This window comes from Podarcis bocagei, assembly GCF_964188305.1.
Source record: "Podarcis bocagei genome assembly, chromosome: 9".
In the NCBI taxonomy this organism is placed as follows: Eukaryota; Metazoa; Chordata; class Lepidosauria; order Squamata; family Lacertidae; genus Podarcis; species Podarcis bocagei.
In genome coordinates this window covers 37,532,190-37,552,606 of record NC_138134.1, presented here as the reverse complement: position 1 = coordinate 37,552,606, position 20,417 = coordinate 37,532,190, and the positions used below count along the sequence as shown (strand labels likewise).

At 43.2% G+C, this 20,417-nt stretch overlaps 2 long non-coding RNA genes across 2 annotated transcripts in view; one reads left to right on the top strand and one right to left on the bottom strand.

The window, feature by feature from the left end:
* Positions 1 to 4,463, bottom strand: part of LOC308595174 — a 37,509-nt gene extending 33,046 nt beyond the window's left edge. Inside the window, exon 1 of the long non-coding RNA XR_014011856.1 lies at positions 4,020 to 4,463. This is a non-coding gene — a long non-coding RNA (uncharacterized lncRNA). The remainder of the gene's footprint in view (positions 1 to 4,019) is intronic.
* The window catches only part of LOC308595184, a 198,338-nt gene continuing 178,351 nt past the window's right edge, over positions 431 to 20,417 (top strand). The window contains exon 1 of the long non-coding RNA XR_014011881.1: positions 431 to 697. This is a non-coding gene — a long non-coding RNA (uncharacterized lncRNA). The remainder of the gene's footprint in view (positions 698 to 20,417) is intronic.

Sequence of the window (20,417 nt, the reverse complement as noted above, 5' to 3'; positions counted from 1 at the left end):
TACTAAGGGAATGACTCACAGCATTTTACAGCTGCAGTTTCTGAATAGACTTTACTGTATTACTCATTACAATACTTCCATCTGACAGTAACAAACACTTACTGATCATCATAGCCATATCTTTGCACTAAAAATGGTCCTTGTTTATAAAACTGTCTGTTACTCCAACAGTGTTTGGAAAGCAATGTTGTAATAGATCTGAGAACACTTTTGATAAGCCATACCACTGCTTACCATAATCTTTTGATGATTCTTCAACTCACAAATATTGATTGAACATTTCAGTTCAGAAAAGACCTACAATTTTATGGTGCATAATCTCAGTGTTTTTGTTTATCAGTGTCTGCGTTTGTCAGTTGCTAAATATAATATAAAATAATATAATACACTTTTAGTTTTACTTCACAAAATTGTATACAAGAACATATGTTTGTGATGCTGCAAATGCAGGTGTCATTTTGAACAGAGATTAAAACCCTCAAGATCTTTTAAAATTCATTATTTAGTGGCTTAAATTTAGCTCCAGTTGCAATATTATAAACTACTTGGGGAAAATATACTCATGCCAGCACCTATAACTCCTTGCATGCTGAGACAGTGGGGCAGGGGAGACAGAGAAGTTGGCAGGGGAGAGGAGGGAAATGTCTCCTTCCACTAAGGGAAAAGGAACTGAGGAGATGTTGAAGGAAATTAGAAAGTGAGATAAAATGCTAATATATAACATAATCAACAACAGAAAAACCGGGAATGGAAAAGGGGGGCTATCAGAAGAAACAGGACAAGAAAGTGAATGTACATGACCATGGAAGAAAAAATGGGAGAAGAAACCACAACAGAGGGGTAAAATATTTTTGAGAGACTAGGTGGAAATATAAAAATATAAAAGCAAAAGCTTTCCGTGCTTAAAGCTGGATCAGCTTGAAAGGGACTGCAGAAATACAGACCAGGAATGTAAAAACCAGGCAGCAAGGTTTCTTAAAGAAAAAGTTTTTATTTGGATTTTGTCAGACAAAAAGCAAATGTGGGTGCATTTAGGAAAATGAGAAAATGCCCACCCCTCCTTAGGGGCAGCCAACTTATATACCTTTTTGCAAAGCACAGCCCAGCCCCTTGGCACCCCTTTAGCCAATGATTGACAATTTCCTATGGTCTTTGATGCATATTCATTGAAGCTCAACCAATGAAAAAATTGGTGGTGGCCTTTCGGTTCCAAGTTGCCTATTCCACTAGGTGGCGCTACTGGCTTATAAACTACTTAACCTCTTTACTAGTTCCAGGAAATACCCCTGAACCCCCTGCTTCCCAGAAATGTACCGAAGCAAGTCGTGTGGCTTAGCAACTTCACACCTAAAAGTTATATCTGGACCCTGGCGGTCGGCAAACATCCTGCTGCTTGCCTTTGTCAGGGGTCGTTTCTCAGAAATGGCTTAACCTCAACTGGCAAACTTCCTGCAGGTGCAAGCTACCCTTAACCACATCCTTGCAAGCTATCTGCACCTGCAAAATATCCTAACCACACTTGCTCTTTGCAAACAGTTGCAAACAGGAGAAAGGCTTTGCTCTCAGAAAATGACTTCAGGCTTTTAGCTTCTAGTTTGCTCTCTAAAATGGTGTCAGAGGTTCTTAAATGGCTTTAGAGGTCCTTAGCCTGGCTCTGGTCTGGCTCTCCATTGGTCATCCTGACCTTCACCCCTTCAAGCTTTCCCAATACCACCAGAAAAAGTGCCTGTATTTAGCACGAAGAAAACTGACGTAGTGGATTCCTTGCTGCAAGGAAAATGCTAAGGTAAAAAATAGCCATTTGCAAAGATTGATTAGATACCAGTAGAAAATCATGCAAGTGATTGCCAGCTCCTTGTGCCAAACTCTGCCTTGCCACCATTTTGTAACTTCTGCCCCTGCACCACCATTTTGTGACTGGTGGGTCTTAAGTCAGCCATCTTAGTGGGCCCTGGGGGTAGACAGTTTACTAGGTAATCCTGAACATTACAGTCTGCTCCATTTAATCCAGCTAGTGAAGTATAAAAGCTTAATTCATATATTTTTACCAGTTTGCACACTGAGTTTCTTTTAATTCCTACACTGTATACATTATACCTCCATGTACCATCAGATAACCAAAGCTTGATTCTGATTCTGTAATAATATGATAATAACATGTTATATATAATATACAGAAATCTGTTTTATTGGAAGCCCCACTGTGTTCATGGAGCTTACACCCAGGTGACTGTGTGCTCCCTTAGTATTGTGATAAAGTTCAATACACCCAATAACTTTGGGTGGGAGGAATATTCAAGTGTTGCTATTGGAGAGGGATGTAGTACACAGCCTTTTTCTGAAGTGCAGGCTATTGATTGATCTAGACCAGTGCTGCCTACTGTTGGATGGCAGCAATTCCCCAGGATCTGGTGCAGCCTTTTCCATCCTTTGCTATGGTGGAGCTGCTAGGGTTTGGTCCTGGGACCGTCTGTGTGTGGGCTTGGTTACTATGGTCTGTGACTTCATTGCCTCTCTTCAGGTCCAACCTAAGGTACTTTGGCTTCTCCTCAGATCGTATAAATCTTTCGCCTTCAACCTAAGGTACTTTGAAACCAGTCAATGTCCTCTTGGTTGAAGGATGAAACTATGCATATGTATCTATCCTATTTCCAACTGACCTTAAAGATAGAAAGATCCGCTGGTAAGAGTCTGATGTATCATTTAATGAGGCAGCTTCCCTCCCCCTCCCCTTCCAACAAAAAACCTGCTTTCTATTTTGTCTCAGAACACCTCTTACTACTAAGTGTTCACCATGGAAATTTGGAACTGGATCTGAATTTGTAGTTTCCATGGCAATCAGGATGTGATTGCAATGATGTAGGGCCAAATGAGTCCTTGGAATAATGCCAAGAGAAGGCAGCTTTCCTAAAATGTTTGCATGCCATTCATTTGCTATATCACCCGGTGTACAAAATTCTAAATAACTAATATATTGTAGGGATGCGGGTGGCGCTGTGGTCTAAACCACTGAGCCTCTTGGGCTTGCCAATCAGAAGATCGGCGGTTCAAATTCCTGTGACGGGGTGAGTTCCCGTTGCTCAGTCCCAGCTCCTGCCAACCTAGCAGTTCGAAAGCACACCAAAAAGTGCAAGTAAATAAATAGGTACCGTTCCGGTGGGAAGGTAAACGGCATTTCCGTGCGCTGCTCTGGTTTTGGTGTTCCATTGAGCCAGAAGCGGCTTAGTCATGCTGGCCACATGACCCAGAAAAAACTGTCTGCAGACAAATGCTGGCTCCCTCGGCCTGTAAAGTGAGATGAGCGGCACAACCCCAGAGTCATCTGTGACTGGACTTAACAGTCAGGGGTCATTTACCTTTTTTAAAAATATATCTGGGCAGGCACTTTCTTGCAGTTCCTTGAACCTCAACACTCCTGAACAGTTTTGTGTTTGCTGGGTAATATATATATATAAATAAATTTATACCCTGCCCTTCTGGCTGGGTTTCCCCAGCCACTCTGGGTGGCTTCCAATGAAATATTAAAAACGCAATACAACATTAAGCACATCCCTAAACAGGGTTACCTTCAGATGTCTTTTAAAAGTAAGATAATTGCTTATTGCCTTGACATCTGACGGGTAGAGGGCGTGATCAGAGAAAGGGAGATGAGGAGCATGTTTCTTCAAGTCTCAATACAACTGTTCTTCTGCTAGAATGTTGTGTTATCCTCCACAGGTGGGATGGGGAGCTTGTGGCCTTCCAGACATTGTCCGGCTCCAACTCCCAGGATGGCTAAAGGTCAGAGATAATAAGATTTGGAATCCAACAGCACCTGCAGGGCCACAAGTTCCACATACCTATACTGCAACACCCACAACTGTAATGGCCCAGGAATCAGCTTCACCTGCTGAACAGCAGGCTGAAAGGGGAGGTGGTGGAGGAGGTGCTGATGAGAACCAGCTGGCTTCAGTCTTCTTAAGCAGAGTTTCCAGCAGCAGTCAGATGCTAGTAACAACACTTGTAGTTCCTGGCCCTACCTTGCTGCTTCCTTCATGTCTTGACCCATGACCATCGGATTCCTTGACTTCTGGACTGTCTCACCACACGGATTACTGTTTGCTGGACCCTAGGGCTGGACCTGACCTGACTTTGCAAGCTGATTCTGCCTCCAGGCAAGTACACTTCATAAACTCTTTGCTGGTTGGCCTCCCACTCCGCTGAGATCTGTATGTTGTTGCTTAGCAACAAAACTATGACAACAGCTTGGTCTGATGCAACTGTTCAAGCATTGTTCCCTCACGCCACACTTCTGGTGCTGGTGTCTGCTAAGAGTTCAAACCCCAGCCACAAAGCTAGATGGGATGAGTCCCTGTCTCTCAGCCTCTCCTAACTTATAGTGGTGTTTTGAAGATAAAATGAGCAGAGCAGAACCATGTACATTATCCTTGTAGGAAGGGTGGATTTATAATGTAGTAATACAGTCAGTTGTCTTTCTTGTAACATTACAGCACAATCCTGTACATGTATACTCAGAAGTAAGTCCCAGTATGTATAACGGAGCTTTCTCCCTGTTAGGAAGGAATAGAGCTGCAGCCTTAGTCACTTTAGGACACTGTCTCCTAGCAGTATGACACCTATCAAATGCCTAAAAGAGAGTGTGAATGAATCGGGAAGCTGGCTTGCTGCAAAGGCATCCCTTTATTGAGAATGTGAAAGGAAAGCTAGAATAGATCACAAAAGCAGCAGCTCTGACAGACTCCCAAGCCTATGGTCATCCATTTTGGAGAGGGAGGAAGTAAACTGGAGGTGTACCTTCCTGGAAACTTGCTTTATAAAAAATGGACTAAGCTTCAGCTAACTTTCATACTGGTTATGCTGTGATGTACTGAAAAACATACACAACCTTTTTCTCTGTGCTGTATATTTATGTAAAGCTGGAATGCTGGAAGTCTATATTTAAAAGCACAGCTTTCTGGTGTTTATGGATGGGATTATGTGGTGGAATTAGCACACTTTGCCATCTGTCTGTGCAGATTTTTCTGTTGCTTCTCAAGGTCTGTGTGGAAAAATACGTATCTGATACAAAATTCCGATGCTTTAGTAGAGATTGCTTTATTGCAGGGGGTTGGACTAGATGACCCTTGGGGTCCATTCCAACTCTACAAATCTGTGAAATGTGAGAGCTGGCTGTCATGTTCAGCATCCACCTCTTGTGCTTGTAATGTGCATGGGATGGTGTACATGCCTTGACCTGCCGGGAAAAGTTAAGCAAGCTGAGAAGAGAGAGGCTGGATTTAATGGGCCGTTCAATGGTATTTAAATAGGAACACAGTAAAACCTTTATTTTTACAGTAGCTCTCATGGGTACTAGGATTAGAGCTTGTGGGGTGCTTTATCAGATTTTAATTAACAGTTTTGAATGTAGGCTGGGGTGGTTGTTGTTGTTTAGACCTTTGTGTTGTCCACACTCTTGCCTTCCACATGGAGAAAGCTAGAAATCTGGATATATAAATGAATGAAAATGCTGCTGCTCTTTTAAGTCCCCATGTTTTCTATCCTGCATGTTGGGTATTTGGTCTACATGTGATCCAAATCTGAGATTGTGACTGGGTAGCCAAATGGGGCTAGATTAATGACATGATTTTTTGTTTATTTTATTACATTTATACCCCACGTTTCCTCCAAGGAGTTCAAGGTGGCGTACACTGTTCTTTCCCTCCTCATTTAATACCCACAATAACCCTGTGAAGTAGCTTAGGCTGGGAGGCAGCAGCGACTGGCCCAATATAACCCACTGGGCTTCATGGCTGAGAGAGAATTCAAATTCTGGTCTCCCAGATCCTAGTCCAACACTCTAACCACTACTATACACACTGGCTCTCTGATTTGGTTAGAATTGTTTGTAAAAGGAAGGAGTCTATCATTTTTGGTGTGTGTGTGTGTGTGTGTGTGTGTGTGTGTGAGAGAGAGAGAGAGAGAGAGAGAGAGAGAGAGAGAGATTTTGAGAATCATCAAAATGACCTGCCCAAGTCATCATTGCAAACTGGACAGGAAAAACAGGGGGAAGTCAGTTTTGATTCAGCTGCATTGTACCACATGGTTGCTGTTCCACACAGTGAGCCATTTCTGTGCACTGGTTCACTATTGGATCTGACCCCAGGGGGAAGAGGTCATGAGCCTGATTGAAGACTGCAGGAATACTTGGTGGAACTGAAATCTCCACAACTACCTCCTTATAGTGACAGGAAGCCTATATTGTATTTGCTGTGTCATTTAAAGTGATAGCAGCCATATGGGATGAGCATTCAGAAGGGATGGAAATTTTGTCTATTTCAACTTTTTCATTTTCCTGATCTTAAATTCAGTTCCCCATAGTTTTACTTCAGATTGTATTTTTCTAACATTCCCATTTCAGTCCATTTCTCCTAACATACATCTTTTGCATGCTGTTTTGATTAATATATACATTCTTGCAAGGTGTTTGTGTGTTATTTTCATGGGTATGTGCATTTTTATGTTCACTTTCCACTAATGTACAGTGGTGCCTCACAAGACGAAATTAATTGGTTCTGCAAGTCTCTTCGTCTTGCGAGTTTTTCATCTTGCGATGCACGGTTTCCCATAGGAATGCATTGAAAATCAATTAATGCGTTCCTAGGGAAACCGCCTTCAGACTGTCCCCGGACCTCTTCTGAAGGCTGGGGGGGGGACAAGGGCTTTTCTTCCCACCCCCAGCATTTTAAAAAACCCCGGGACAGCGGAGGTGTTCCCGCCCCCCGCCCCGCTTCGGAGCAGTGTTCCGAAGCGGGGCGGCTGGGGCAGGTGCTCCCGCCCCCCCGCCCCGCTTCGGAGCAGCGTTCTGAAGCAGGGCGGCTGGGGCAGGTGTTCCCGCCCCCCCGCCCCACTTCGGAGCAGCGTTCCGAAGCGGGGCGGCTGGGGCAGGTGTTCCCGCCCCCCGCCCCGCTTCGGAGCAGCGTTCCGAAGCCGGGCGGTGGGGGCAGGTGTTCCCTCCCCTCCGCCTGGCTTCAGAGCACCGGGAGAAGCGATCTCCCCGCAGCCCCTTGCTTCAAAAGAGGTCCGGGGGCAGCGGGAAGCGCTTCCCGCTGTCCCGGGACCTGGGGCTGCGGGGAGAAGATCGCTTCTCCCCGCCGCCCCTTGCTTCAAAAGAGAAGACCCGCTGTCCCCGGGGCAAGCTTCGTTTTGCGAAGCAAGCCCATAGGGAAATTCGTCTTGCGAGGCAACTCGAAAACGAAAAAACCTTTCGTTTTGCGAGTTTTTCGTCTCGCGAGGCGTTCGTCTTGCGGGGTACCACTGTACACATTTTTGGGTACACGGTTGGAGAAGAGCACAGCAAAATCTGGAGTAGTGTGAATTTCAAAGGACGGCTGTATTTGGGTTCACATATTGTTTCTTGAAAGGTAAATTAGGTAGGTTCATCGTAAAATGCAAACTGAACTAAATTTCCACCCACCCCTAGTCTTCAGCAACGTAATTCTAAGATTTTACCAGATGGTATGCTGTGCACTATTAATTCCCCCCCCCCCCTGCAGAATATATATTGGGTGTAGGTATGTTAACGAGATAAAGCAGCATCTGAAATACATACTTAAGGAGACCTCTTGTGTTTGTAGTTAAGTACTACAGTGTTAATACAGAATTATTTGTGACATTTATTTACATCCCAGAACAATTACAATTTCCAGTTCTACATTTGGATGACATTGTGTGTGCACATACCATTGGATATAAAGGCCATGCTAGTGTTATTTCTGTTCCCCTTTCATTTTAAATTAATTTAGTTTGTAAGCACGTGGACAATCTCTATGTTGTGTTTTATGTTATTTTGATTGCTTTACAAACAGTGATAAATACAATGATAACATTAACAGTAGCTAGACCTTTCCCACACAAAGCTCACATGCATTTTGATAAAGGAGTGATTTATACATGTAGGTGTTCCAAAAATACTATATTCCTGTATTTTTGTACTTGTGAGTGGCAACAGAGCACAAAGCATCATGTAAGAAGCAGCCTTCAGACTTCCTATCAAGAGTGCATGCTAAATTGAATGCGCATGCTAAATCTTTGTGCGTGATAAATTGAATGCGAAAATCTGTGATCGTACTAAGCTCAGTTGCCCCAGACCCTGCCAACATGGCCAATGCTGTCAAAAGATGGCTGAGATAGGGGTGGTGTAGGTGCTGTGAACTAGGCTAAGGAAAGGGCACTGAATAGGCTGTATGATAGTCTTTACTTTGATAAGGGAAATAAAGGGCTTAGGGCAAAGATGGGGCCTGTGGCCCTTCCCAGACAGCATGATAAATTATTGGGAATGGCAGAAGGTATTGTCCAGCAACACCTGCAGGGCTTCAGGTTCCACACCCCTGACCCAGGGCCACAGACGTTTTCTTCTGGTGTCAAATCATATTGCCAATGATACAGTGGTTCCATTATGCTGTTTTCCTTCTGGAATTGACATATGGTAGCACCCAGGGAATTAGTGTGTACCCAGGGACTGTCTGTTGCTTGCCCTTAATGCATACCTCTAGTAGAGACATTTTTTGTTGTTAGTTTAATTAAAAATTGTGGGGAAATGATTGCCAATCTGCAACAATGTTTGCTAGTATGTTAATTTATTTACCCCATTCATTTTTTGGCCCAAAACAAATCCCTACCCCTTGGGAAATAACATTTTTCTAAAGTGCACTATAAAAGCATCATGAAAGGTTTCCAAAGGCAAAACAAGCTTTTGAACTTTTTTGCAGTAGAAAGGGAAAATGTGACTTTTGTGTGCTGGCAATGCTTTTACCTTTTTACCAACAGTGTGCATTGGTATTGAGTTTATTGTGGCTTAACCTTATCTAAAACGAATGAAAGCAGAGAAGCTTCCACCTCTATGAAGTGTGTATTGATTTCTGCCTTTTTCTTTCTTGTCTGTTCTTGGTGGTCGGCTGTCTCCCTAATGTGGCCATTTGCAGCTACTGCAGGCTTTGCTTGAATGCTCGTTGTGGGAGAGTAAAAGAGGTCAGTCAATCAGTTACCAAACTAGAAATAAGGCTGAAATATTATACAGTGATACCTCGGGTTACAGACGCTTCAGGTTATAGACGCTTCAGGTTACAGACTCCGTTAACCCAGAAATAGTATCTCTGGTTAAGAACTTTGCTTCAGGATGAGAGCGGAAATCACGCAGCGGTGGCAGTGGGATGCCCCATTAGCTAAAGTGGTACCTCAGGTTAAGAACAGTTTCAAGTTAAGAGCGGACCTCCAGAACGAATTAAGTTTTTAACTCGAGGTACCACTGTATACATGGGACGCGGGTGGCGCTGTGGGCTAAAGCCTCAGCGCCTAGGGCTTGCCGATCGAAAGGTCGGCGGTTCGAATCCCCGCGGCGGGGTGCGCTCCCGCTGCTCGGTCCCAGCGCCTGCCAACCTAGCAGTTCGAAAGCACCCCCGGGTGCAAGTAGATAAATAGGTACCGCTTACCAGCGGGAAGGTAAACGGCGTTCCGTGTGCTGCGCTGGCTCGCCAGATGCAGCTTTGTCACGCTGGCCACGTGACCCGGAAGTGTCTCCGGACAGCGCTGGCCCACGGCCAATAGATGTGAGATGGGTGCACAAACCCCAGAGTCTGTCAAGACTGGCCCGTTCGGGCAGGGGTACCTTTACCTTTACCACTGTATACACTTACCTGGGAATCAGCTGCATAATACACTGTAGGATGTATGTCTGAGTAAACATGCATAGGAGAATGGTGTAAAAAAATGGTATAAGCGATGTACAGTGGGACATCGGGTTACGTACTTAATTTGTTCCGGAGGTCCGTTCTTAACCTGAAACTGTTCTTAACCTGAAGCACCACTTTAGCTAATGGGGCCTCCTGCTGCCCCCGTGCTGCTGGAGCACGATTTGTGTTCTCATCCTGAAGCAAAGTTCTTAACCCGAGGTAATATTTCTGGGTTAACGGAGTCTGAAACCTGAAGCATATGTAACCTGAGGTACCACTGTATATTACTGTACCTTTTGGAAATTCAAATTAGCAATGTTGTGTTGAATGGAGGTACAGCAGCTCAGCTGAAAGCAACACAGTTAATTACAGGGATTGGGGAGGATCTAGTCAATTCCTGATCATAATCTAAAATATGTTATTCTCTAATGCAGGTGTAAGAAACTGGCTCTGGAAGGTGGGCCCAATACTTGTTTCCTCTACCCCTCACAGGGTATGTTATGCTTACAAATGTATGCATGGTTATGCACACTTTATCCTAGGATATGCCTTTTTGTATGCATTAATGGGCTGGAGTTCTGGACTGCAAAGTTCAAAGAAGTATAAATTTTGAAGGTTGTGTTTAGAATCATAGACTCCCAGAATTATAGAGTTGGAAGGAATCCCAAGCATCATCTACTCCAAACTCTTGCAATTAAGGTATATTTTTGCTGAATATTGGGCACGAACCCATGACCCTGAGATTAAGAACCTCATGCTCTATCGACTAAATAGCTAAGCTAAAGTGTACTGCTTTGGAAATCTAGGGAGGTTCACCTTCAAATGTGAACTGAATCAAATTTATTTCCCATCCCTAGTATGTAGACAAGCTTCAGACAAGGATAGAACTGTTGTCTGCCCCCCAATGTAAAAGGTTTTATGGTCAGCAGAAATGGAGCACATGTATCTTTCTTCCATTACATTTCCGTTCCTGGTATGGTGGTGGTAACTACAGGTGAGGGTTAAAGAACTTCAGCTCTGGGGACAAACAAAGACAATTCTCTTGGGAGCAACTGTTGGGGAAACCCTGATTGGCTGTGGATTCCAAGTATGTGCTCCCTGATTGTTTAGGAGTGTTCATTTACCCTGGATTTTTTTCTAGTTTACTGCAGTAAATCCAGCTGTGATATTAGCCTAGCCATGTATGAACCCGATTACTACATAATTAGCCCTGAGCTTCGCAGAATAAGCATTTTATCCGCTTTCCTGTGTCCAGTCCACCAAACTCCAACACTCTACCCACATTCTTAAGAATGGATGAGATGTGAAATGCCTGAGTTCTTTGAGCTTTTCCTTTGGACATTCAGCAGCTTGTTCTTGTTGTCCTCATAAGGTGGCGTGTCAGAGAACCCAATGCATTATCCAATGAAAAATCAAGTTGACAAAGTCAACTTTCTCTTGTTAGTCATCTAGTGAAGAAAATTAATGCATTGTGAAACTACTGAACCATGAGGGTTCATGTGTCGATAGTGCCATCTCTGAAGAAAATAGAGTAGAACAGCAATACTTGCTTCATGTAAACTCATTTTTAAGATGTCAGCTAAATCAACAGCAGAGGCACATGCTTACTGTCAGAGCAATGACTTCCGAAGACACTAATGAGTTTCAGTAGTAATGCAGAGGAAATTTATCACTACAATAGTAGTGCAGAAAGAAGCAAGAAAGCAGCTCCCTGACCCCAGGTTCACAGGCAGTAAAACAGTGAGAAAAATACTGAAAACTTTGAAACAGGATCTGCTGATTGACTGCTTGCATGTTTTAGAGCAAGAGAGCTGACCAGCAGAATGCAGTGTACTTCTTATCTACTAGTAAAGGCTATTTCTTCCTGCCAAGAAATAATAAAGGCAAATGCTATTTATTGTAGGGGAAACTTACAGGCTATACTTCCAACCTTCAAACCTATCCACTACCTGAAACCTTTGCAAAGTGATGATGTGTATAATCTTTTATGGTTTTGAAGAAATGCTCATGTGGCCTTCCTGTCATTTTGTTCCTCTTTTTTCTTTCTGAGGGGGTGACAAGCTTTGGAGTGAGATTCACTTTATCCAACTCTATTGCAGCTACAGTGGTACCTCTGGTTACATATGCTTTAGGTTACATACGCTTCAGGTTACAGACTCCGCTAACCCAGAAATATTATCTTGGGTTAAGAACTTTGCTTCAGGATGAGAACAGAAATCGTGCAGCAGTGGCGCAGCGGCAGCAGGAGGCCCCATTAGCTAAAGTGCTTAGGTTAAGAACAGTTTCAGGTTAAGAACAGACCTCCAGAATGAATTAAGTTCTTAACCAGAGGTACCACTGCACTGCTCTACCCAAAAACTCAGTTTGCAATCAGGAAAGGGGATTTTTGGCTGGAAACCAGCATAGGCCACGTATCAGTGTATTGCATGATCTAGATTGGAGCTCCATTGCTTTTTCTTCCAAATAACAGTGTCTTGCATTTTTACTCCACTCTGCCTGAAAAGGCCTCTCCGAGAGGGTTACAAAGGTTAGCAGTGTGACAAGTCCCTGCTCTCTGGCTTAACAGTCTTCATGGAGAGTGTGATCCCATCCAAAACAAGTTGAACACATAAGCACATATCCACTTGTCCTCATTCAATTCCACCACTAATCTCAGGCATCTGTTTAGGATCTTCTCTTCCTCCCTGGGATGATGTCACCCAGCAGTTTTATGCAGCTTTTCAAGAACATGGGAGACAAGACTGACCCACACAACAGTGTACATAAATTAGGCATGTCTATTTCAATAGGTTTACTCTGAGTAGGACTAACATTGGACACAACCCCTCTGAGACCTTTGGAGACCTGCTGACAGTTCTGGGCTAGATGAACCAATGGTTTTTACTTAATACAAGGGAACATCATTTATTCCTAGGACATGGAAATGTTCAATTCAAAAAGGCAATATTGGGGGGGGGGGTGAAATACGGCATACTACCCCTCCTCCATCTTCCACTAATGCATCCCTTTATTTTCTTCCCTTTTCTGCTGAGTTTCTTCTTGCCCATTTTAATAGAAAAGCACAGAATCAACGCTTTGTTATTGTTCAGAGTGGCAGGGCATTTTTAAAAAATGTTTTAAAGCCCTTCTTTATGGTGTGTGGGCTGTAGATTACATTGTACTGTGGCTAGATGGCAATGTGTCTTAAGCAAAGAGCTGCTGTGGGCTATGGATTTATGCCAGTCTTGAATTTTTCGGAACTGCTGCTTTGCTTCAGAATATCCGTGCCTAATAAGGTTTTGGCTTGATTCTGTGTTTGTTGGGGAGGGACGGAAGAGAGAGATGGGGACTAAACCAAATAGAGAAAGAAAGTAATTCATTTGTTGAACCAGCGGGGTGGGGGAGATCACCCAGAAATGCTATCAGACAGGAGCTAAATCATAATCTGGTTGGTTTCTTTTAGCTCTTTCTGTGCCATCTGTTGCTTCTGCACCATCCCAGCAGGGACAAGGAGAAATGACGGAGAATCCCATTGTACCTCTGGAATCATGAGCAGACTGAAGGTGTGAGGGGCTCAACACGCACACCAGTCCAAGCTCTGTGCAGACTGCAACACGGAAACTTTGTCGACAAAAACTGTGTAGTCCAACTTAGTGGTGTGAAATCTGCAGCTATCAGCAAGTATACAACAGATAGGTCAGCTGTGGGTTGGCAGACAGCTGAAAATATGACTCAATCCACTGATTTGTATTCATGCAGGTACACTTTTAATCATCTTGTTTATTGGACATGATTTCAAGGGCATGAGTGGTGTTTTGATTTAATCACCATGCCTCCTAAGAGTACGAAGAGACAGGAATACAAAGTCTTAAGACTCTTAACACGCCATTTTTAAAGGCATAAATTCTGAGGGTACAGTTAAAAATGTGGAGTATAAATGTCACCAAGAGGTGCTTGAAACCATGTGCTTCATGTAGGAATACATTCTAGAGTTGTGGGATTGGCCACAGTTACCTCTTACCTGGATCCTTAGACCAAGGGACTACTTTACTTCTTTCTACTCCCAGGGTTCCTGTGTCTATTAGCGTGAGGTGTGCAGTCTCTTCTCTAGAAAATTGCACATATATTCTTGTTGGAAATGTCCAGTCATTCTTTGCCAGCCATTCTGGGATTTGGCTTGAAACTAAGCAACAATATCATGTACAGTGTAAGAATGGCGTCTCTACTGTGCAGCTTTCTATGCTTCATCACTTCCATCTGATTTTATATCTGGTCACTGTCTTTCCTAACCATCTAACAACTATCTATACAATAAAAATGAAAGAATGTCATCACACAGTCCATATTGGAGGATTTGTAGAGCCACATCACAATCCTGGATTTGCATGAAGTCAGGGCTGGGTAGGAGAGCAAACGTGATGGCAGGTTGCACAACGGCAGTGGCTGTGGCCTGGGAGAGTGAAGGCAGGGACACTGAGAGGGAGAAAGTGGTGGTTTAAAACAATGGCAGAGGTTTGAGTAAAGAGGGAATTGAGAGACACTGAGAAGCGGCAAGTGGCAATTTTAAACAATGGCAAAGCAGAACTGCAGTATAAAAGAGAAGTTGGCTTCTGAAACAGAGTGGAGGAGTTGAGAAATGAGCTTAGTGTTTGCATAGGAGTTTAAGGTAGAGGGAATGGCAGGGGTTTGGTGAGCCAAGCGAGCCGGGATACAGCCCCATGTAACCTGATATGGTGGTTTCATGTGCAGAGTAGGCAGCTGGAGCAGCTCTGAATCTGTATTTTCCTCCTGTCTTCATCCCCATAGTGTCTTCCAGGTGGAATCATAGAAAAACAACCTTTTTTAAAAAAAGAAGAAGATAGGTTTTACATTTACACTGTTCTTGAAGTGTTTTGACAACGTTGAAAGAAACTGTAGTGTTTACCATTGGCCAGTAGAGTGTGCTCAGTCCTATCTCAGTGAATCGGCGATTGCGCCTGCTTTTCTAAGCACATGCAATACACTCCCAAATGGTATTTATAAATAGATCTCCCTAATACAGCAGGGCTGTGTACTGCAATCTTGCAGCCTATTAGCCTAAATAGAAATACATTCTGGAAGCGTTCCCTCTAATGTTAAAGAACGCCCTCTCAACATGCTAGTGGGGATGGCTTTTAAGGCATGAGGGGCTAGTGCCAGCTGGTAGTCTTATTTTCCTTGGCTCCAGGCTGGCTGGGAGTGGCACAGTCTGTGATTTGGACTGTGTAGCCTTCTGTTCACTCCACCCACAAGACAGGAACTTTCTCCTCTGTCCCATCTGTGAGGAAAGCAAGATGACAATGGGGATGTTTTAATGGAGTTGCCTTACAGGCCTTCCCACCCCCTATTTCCCCCTTTTTTCCTTGGCAGAAGCTTCCTATGGCATTGGGGTCAGATTAGATTTAGTGAAGAATGACTGAGGTGCCTTTCATCACTGCTTGTGCATGCACAACCATGTGTACGCACACACAGCAGATCCACACCATACATTGAAAACACATTCAGTTCATATTTAAAACACATGGCGTCTCCTGGGAACTGTAGTTCCTTAAGGGGGCTGGGAATTGTAGCTCTGTGAGAGTGAAACGAGAGTTCTGTGGATTCTTTGGGAGAAGAGTGTGCTTTAAATGTGCTTTTCATGTATGGTATGGATCTGCCCACAGACTTACACAAGGAGATGTAAAAACTTGGGTGGTGTGATACAGTGGCATTCTTAATAGGCTGTTAGCTGGCAAAAATGTAACTATATTCTTATTTTGGAGTGGGGTTGTAAGAAGTTACCTTTGGCTTGCAAAATTCACAAATTTTGTTTTGAAAGGGGTAAGGAGTTTCTTAAAGATGCATCCAAAATCTAGTCAATTCAAAAAGCGAGGTGCTATGACATCAGAGGCTCCTCCAGACACCTTTTCTATTGCACATTTGTGATGCTATTGGGACAGTCACACACAATCCTGCTTTCAAGAACGTTTATGCAAGCAGAGGTTTCTGGTGCTTTCGCCTTTTCACTCTCAGTGTACTTCCTGACTCGATATTCTGTTAACATTCTCCCTTCCAACCTCTAGAACCAACTGTTGAGATGATAAGTATGCTCACATTCCAGCCATACAAATATATCCAAGGTAGGCACAGAGCTAGTCTGATGAGGGGTGTGGCCAGAGGAGAGCTTGGAGGGCCAGAGGGAAGGCAACATTTGGCGCCTGCACCTGAGGTTTCCTACCTCTTTTTAAAATGAATTTCAATTGTTGGAACAGCGATGGCATATTGTAGTATATTTCCTTTCTCTTGTTTTTCTAAAAATGTTATGCCTAAATGGTATCTTGTGTGATCTAACGTGAGCATAATATATTTGCATAGGTTGTAACATTTAAGTCATTGATGACTAACCAGCACTGCTATTTGTATGGAGCTACTACAATAGAAAGGCACCCACCCACCTACCTCAGAAAAGAAGAATGGGGGGATCTTTCTGAGACCTCTGCGCAGACTTCTGACCCCACCTGGTTCTGTCCAGTTCAGCACATGTTACCTGCTCTGTTGCCCCTGTACCTTATTTGAACAGTTTGTCCCCTTTATCTTGACTATTGACAAGCAAGGGAAACCATCTGAGGTGAACCAGGAGCTGGGGAACCACCAGCCATGGGATCAGACAACTAAACGGGACCAAAGAACAAGTCACAGCCACAAGTCAAAGCAGGAGACAAGGTTAAGAAGCAAATGAGTACACGATTCATCTCCTGTCCAGTTCTAGCCAAATGGTCCTATATTGTATTAGTGTTCTGAAAAAAGGCAATGCCGTAGTATACAGGATTGATTTCTAACAGCTGTCAATGGCATGCAACATTGTTCCATTTGAACCTCTTATCCCCCATTGCAAGCAAATATCTGATGTATAGGGAAAGAGAAATGACTATATATGTTCCTGCTATTCGTGCTGTGCAAGCCTTTTACATCTCACGTCCCTGGTGATCTGTAATCACTTTACTGTGATTCTTCTGTGCTGTGACACCATAACAGAATATTAGATTATAGTGGCATAATGTCATACATAATAACATTAAAACATGGAAAGCCTGAAGCTTGACTCACTTTGATATTACATTCTCATTTTTAAAACCCAAATGCCATTTTTTATTCCAGAGGAGGCTGCTTCAATGTTTAAAACATTTTGAGCGTTATGGTAAAAATGCAAATACTATTTTTAAAGCTGTCTTTTCTCAACAGAAAGCCATGCTTGTGCTACATGGCAGATAATGAACTTAATGGAAAGATAGGCAATTAATTATATTCCTTATTAGTTAATTTTGCTTGGCAAATTCAACAGAACTTGGTTATGCTCTATGAATCCAGGTAGACATGGAGACCATTCTATAAAATCAACATGATTCAATAGATCTAAGGAGATCTTAACATCTCCTTTTGTTGCATGGCATGATACTTGCAACGACCCTATGAATTCAACAAACCAAGTGGTATGGCTTTGCTGGACTATGCTACACAATGGTGAATTAATTGTTGCAAATGCTTTTGGTATGTATAACCTTGCTATATGGTCTTCAAAAGCAGCTATCTGTTTGCTATGAAAACTTCTTTATAGTAGGTCCACCATAATGTCATTTGACAGTTCCTCTTAGGGGGATGCCTCATTCAAAGTATGTTGCTGTGGGTTTGCAGAATAGATGATCTTCTGGATTCAGCCCCCCTGTCCCCCAGTCTGTCTTACCCTGATCTGTCTTGCAGCTGAACATTTTGCTTCCTGGACGCTTATATTCAAGTGTACACAAACACTAAGCCTTAGATAGTGCCCTATATAGTCTTTCGTTTTACACTCTGGAGGAGAGTGGTTTTGATCTATAATTACTGAACTGAATCTTTATTGCTCAGAGCCATAGGCCACCACAATTCAGCCCATCAATAATATAATATAGGATGCTTTTTCTGCTACATGTCAAACTCAAAGAACAAGCAACTTTTTTATTTTTAAATTTTTAAATTTGTGCAGGACAGGTTACTGCACAATGAATGGATACTATTGTGGTGGGTTCTTTTTCCAGAAAATACATTCCCTTATTTGGGATGCTAATGAAGCCTTTTCCTATAAGTTTGCAATTTCTGGGCAGATTCTATAGTGACATGAGGTTGTTGGAGCAGATGAAAAAATGTACTGATTCTGCATATTGAAATTAGAATTTATGCTAGTCCTCATTTTGTTTTTTATGCTGTGTCAGAATGTGCAAACAGCCCCTTCTCCTGAATGCTGAATTCATGGATGGGTGAGGGGGTGGTCACAAGGTGTGATCCCACTCTCCTTTACATATGAATGGCTTTTTATGTGAACACCTCTGTGCTTTTCTGGATGTGTGTGTGTGATGGAATTTGCAGTCTGCAATTCCAAGAGGTATACATTGCTTCTTGTAGACTTCCTTTTTTATTTTTTTATTTTTTTTTAAAAAATAATTTTTATTAACCGACCAATCAAATCAAATCAAATCACATCACATAAATTCCAAATTACAAAGCCGAATTTTAATTTTTTTGTTGGGGGTACCCATATTTCAAGTTCCGAAGGGGATTCCAATCATCTTCTTACTGCTGCGTTAATATCCACAAATCTGTCCAAATAATGTTCATATTTCTATCCAGTCCTATCTTGCTGTTCCCACGTCTCATCTTATTCATAGTATTTTTCTTTTTTCTTTGTGATCTCTTCTGATAATCTCCTTAAGCAAGTAAACACGTTATAATCCTGTGTGAATTTTTCCGTTCATCCAATCACCATATCGAGATGGTTTCCATATATCATCACTTCCATAAATAAAAGCACTCTTTCCATCATTAATCTTCACAAATCTGTTGCCTTCTTTTAGTCCTCTGAAGAGGCTCGCCCGCAATACGAAAGCAGATCCATTCCTCCTTCCAGACATAAGTCTTTTGACAGAACTTGCCAAAATGGCGACGCTGTTTTTTACTGCGTCATCCCAAAGCTCTTATACTTTCCACAATCTCCTTAAAACATGCTTTTGGTTAGAAAATTATCTCCCCACAGTCTTAAATCATCAGCTTAGGTCATTTAAGTGGCATTTCTGACTTGTGGGGGGGATTCTTGGTTAATCACATAGAGAAAAGAAAGTCCCCCCCCCCCATCCAGTCCCGTTGCCAACATACCAAGCCTTGGTGTGTCTTCTCATGATATATTCCTGTTTATCCAACCCGTCTTCTTTATCAGAGATCTCTTTAATTAGCAGTTTTTACTCCCCATTCTTCCTTGAAATATGTGCATTAGCTTCCTCCTAATTGTTTCTTTTGAAGTTGCTGCAGTTAGAGGCGCGAATCAGAGACAGCGTCCAGGAGAGCCGAGATCCACACAAGGGCTTTCTGCCTAGTGCCCCCACCCCCTCGAGTTCGGGGGTGGTATAGGGCACAGCAGGCAAGGGCAGTCCCCCTCACTTGCTTGGGTGGGCCGGGAGGCTTCTTACTCCCATCACAGCCTCTTCATTACCTTGTGTGGGTCGGAGAGATGTTATTGTCGGCCATCTTCCAATGCGCCCCTAGTGGCACCCCCCCCCCCCGCTTCTTGTAGACTTCCTGCCACAGAATTTATTTTCTCGAAAGTGCTTTGTCTTGGGCAGGCTTCCTTAACCTCGACCCTCCAGATGTTTTTGGCCTACAACTCCCATGATCCCTAGCTGGCAGGACCAGTGGTCAGGGATGATGGGAATTGTAGTCTCAAAACATCTGGAGGGCTGAGATTGAGGAAGCCTGGTCTTGGGCACTGGATAGACTTCATGCAGTATTGCTGTTTTGATACATGTCAGGGCACTTTAAACCATGGGATTTATGTGGGGTGACATAACATCTGGGCTGGGGAGAATTTGGAGGCTGAAATGCACCAATAATTTTGTGTCTCCCTTTGGATAAACACCCAGAGCTAGGTTCAGTGTTATATATTGAGTTTTAGCCAGAACAACCTGGGACCCCAGTTTGGATATCTGGATAGCTGTCCCCTTGGATATCAGGATAGCTGGATATGTCCTAACACCTGAGATATGCCTGAACAGCAGCACCTATGTTAATGAACAGCATCAACAACAAGAATAGTAGCATAGTCAAAGCCATGACAGTAACCTGGGGTGCCAACTCTACTTTCTCTGAATGACTAGATGTGCCAATGAAAAGCTTGCTCATTGCCTGTACTCACAGCTAACCCAAAGATGCAAACTGTTAGCAGGGGTCTCTCTTTCTCTTCCAAGAAACAAGCAAAATGTTCCACAATACTGAACCAGCAGGCGGTAGTGGCATTTTCAGCATCATCCTTACCCCGCAAAAAAGTGTGCTGCAATTCAAAAACCTGCAAGTGGCAGGAGTCTTGGGTTTCAAAGCATGTACAAAATTCCTTGTAGAAAAGGTGGTCTTAAAGAGAATATTGCAGGAATCCATGATTAGGAAGCTACCTTATACTCAGTCCGACCATTGATCCATCCAGCTCAGTTTTGACTGGCACCAGCTCACCAGGATTTCAGGCTCCGTCTCAGCCCTAACTGGATGGAACCTGGGACCTTCTGAATGCCCGGCAGATGCTCCAACCGCTAAGCTATGGCCCCACCCATGCCTGAAGCACAATTCTGTTAGTGTTCCAGTGCTTCATTGAGGCTTTCTCCATAGTAAGCAGATGCAGCACATCCCATTTCACAGCCTGAGGCAAAACGGGAACATGCC